Below are 3,001 nucleotides of genomic sequence, written 5' to 3'. Positions count from 1 at the left end.
GTGTGTGTGTGTGTGTGTGTGTTTGCGTACATTTTAAAACATGTACAGTCGAAATTGTCTATGACAGCCACCTACTGTCGGGGAGTAAAATTATTGTCTATAACAGCTTGACGTCTTACACATAGTGTTTAAAAACGCAAGGTGGGGTGGGGGGGGGGTGGCTAGGAACTGGCCACTTTTACAGGTGACCGTTAAAGCCGGTTAAACTGCATTTTAACGATGGTAAAATAATTATCATATTGTGGAATGACGTAAAACAATTTACATCGAACACATTTGAATTTGGCTACACAACGCTATTTTTGTACTGAGAAACTGCAGTACCAACCATTCTGCATTCAGGTTTATAAAAAAAAACCCAAACAAACAGCAACACAAGTCAAAACAATCCCCGCCCCCTTTTAATTCAACGAATTCGAGCCAAGAGAAATAGGCCTACCACGTAGAATGAAACACAGCAGAAACGAAGACAGAGAGGCGGACAGGCACATACAGGGTGATCCAAAAAAAACTTTACAGCTTTTTTCGTAAAGATTTTCCTCCACATTGAAGCTTTCGTCTTCAAATTTGAACACAATATTCCTCACTCAAAAGGAATTTAACTGATATTCATTTTAGATGATTCCACTAAATAACTCTGCAGTATAATGCGCATTAAAAAAAACAACCCATTTTTTACTTTTGTCCCCTTTTATTACACTACACAGGAGTACGCATTACCACAAAATGTCGTGGTAAATTCTGGACGGACCTGGGGAGACTCCGTCACTTGGATCGCTAGGACCAATGGTTTATGCAAGATGGGGCCATTCCACACGTTTCTGTCAGATCAATGACATGGCTAGCTGACCACTTTGGAGATCGTGTGATCAGTCGAAGAAGTGAACATATTTGGGCTCCGCATTCTCCTGACCTGAACCCTTTAGACTTTTTCTTGTGGGGCTATATAAAGGACAGGATATTTCCAAACCAGTTTGAAAACATTGAAATTATGAAACAAGCAATCCGTGATGAAATGAGAAACATTCTGGAGGAACTGTGTTCGGCCGTCATCGAGCATTTCAAACGACGCGTTAAAAGATGTTTGGAGTCCAAAGGAGGACATGTGGAGCATTTGTTTTAGAAATTCCAGAACAAAAATGTTAGTTCTCTAACTCCTAAGAGAAGTTAAAAATTGTTTAATGTCACAAGGTTTGAACAATTAAATGATATAGAGAAAAAGAAGACAAAATTCAAATCAATCGTCTCATGTGTTTTCCTCCCGATAGTGTTGTGGTTTTTTTTATTGGCGCATATTGCGTTTATGGGTGTTTTTTCTTTAAAATGCTTTTTCCGTTCTGAAAATAAGTTTCTTCTGTATGAATTTTATGTCAAACAAATTTCTTTTGAATTAAGTTTATCTCTTCCAAATTTCATCTTTCTAGAACAACATTTGAGCGAGATATTTAGAAAAAAAGTTGTTAAGGTTTTTTTTGGATCACCCTATATGAAATGTCTTTTATTTGGGATAGGAATCTATTAATAAAAGAAGTTTTTCGTGCATGTGTACAGATTGTTATCTGCTTGTCAATTTGGTTTTGTGTATTTGTTCACCTGCGGCGCACTCATGTGTGTGTGTGTGTGTGTGTGTGTGTGTGTGTGTGTGTGTGTGTGTGTGTGTGTGTGTGTGTGTGTGTGTGTGTGTGTCCTTTTTGTGCTGTACGTCATGGACAAATGACGTTCTACACCCTAGACCTGATTTGTGAGATATCTTGTTGAAATCAGGCGCTCGTCAAAATTGTGAAATCGAAGAAACCGGCATTTATTCCGCCCGTCTAGGCAAATTTCATCGAATTTTTGTTTTTTGACTCAATACATTTTAAGTCAATTCAAAAGCACTTTTTTGGGGGGGAAGATTTTACATAAAAATATTGATTTAAGGCACCCTAAAAAAAAGCGTAAATTTACTGTTCCCAAAGACTCTCACGCTTTAGAAATTACCAAACTTTGGCGGCTATTTTATCGCTAATGTTACCTCCGATACCAGGCGACCCCCACCTCATTCAATCGTAAATATCTCGATTTCTATTCAAGATAGATGTGTGTATTTTCCCCCAAAATCAAGACAAATGAACATGATGATACCAATAACTTTATATTCTCAAAAATTTGACGAGCACCTGATTCCACCGCATCGTGACACATAATTATGTAGTTGTAGACGTTTTACGCCCCCATTGACACAATTTAGATCATCTGCTGGGGAGCAAACAATCTCCACACTGCCCGTGAGGGCCAACCTAGGCTGAGAGGGATACATTGTCCCAGTATATAATAGTACAGACGGACTCAGAGATACTCATAAAGAACCGCCACACACAGGAATCGAACTCCCGTCTTTTGAGTACGACTGCAAAGCACCCAACTGTACACCAGAGACGCCTAGAGGTTCCTACCAGTAAAAGCACCGCCAATAAAAAACATCGCCCATGTTTCTACTCGTTTTTTAAAAACATCCATCTACTAATAGTAATACCGTACATTATGTGTGTAATAGCCATCCGTGTGATAGAAATGTGCAGGTCTGAGTGTTCACAAAGTTCTTCTTCTTCTTCTTCTTCTTCTTCTTCTTCTTCTTCTTCTTCTTCTTCTTCTTCTTCTTCTTCTTCGGTGGCCTAGTGGTCAGACTCTTAGGCTCGCAACCGTAAGGTCGTGGGTTCGAATCCCGTCACGGGCCCGACGCTGTGCCCTTGCTTGGGAAAGGCACTTTACACGAATTTTCCTCACTTCACTCAGGTGAGAATGGTTACCCAGCTATAGACAGTGAAAGATTGTGTTGGCGTTGAGCGCTTCCCGGGAAGCTGAGAATGTTTCTGAGTGTTCTATGGTCTGCTGGGGTAATGCTATAGTGTAAAAACACATAGAGCTTGCTTTCGAGCACAATTTGGTGCTATACTATAACAATCTATTTCTTCTTCTTCTTCTTCTTCTTCTTCTTCTTCTTCTTCTTCTTCTTCTTCTT

General features: G+C 39.6%; 1 protein-coding gene across 1 annotated transcript in view; it reads left to right on the top strand.

The window, feature by feature from the left end:
- Positions 1–1,546, top strand: part of LOC101856366 (H2.0-like homeobox protein) — a gene marked incomplete in the record, with an annotated part of 39,060 nt that extends 37,514 nt beyond the window's left edge. The window contains 1 exon segment of the mRNA XM_013085863.2: positions 708–1,546.
- Between the last annotated feature and the right edge of the window lie 1,455 nt (positions 1,547–3,001).

The sequence above is a fragment of the Aplysia californica genome, unplaced genomic scaffold (assembly GCF_000002075.1).
Source record: "Aplysia californica isolate F4 #8 unplaced genomic scaffold, AplCal3.0 scaffold00414, whole genome shotgun sequence".
Lineage (NCBI taxonomy): Eukaryota > Metazoa > Mollusca > Gastropoda > Aplysiida > Aplysiidae > Aplysia > Aplysia californica.
Note: the sequence above shows the minus strand (reverse complement) of the source record. Positions and strands in the feature narration are given on the sequence as shown.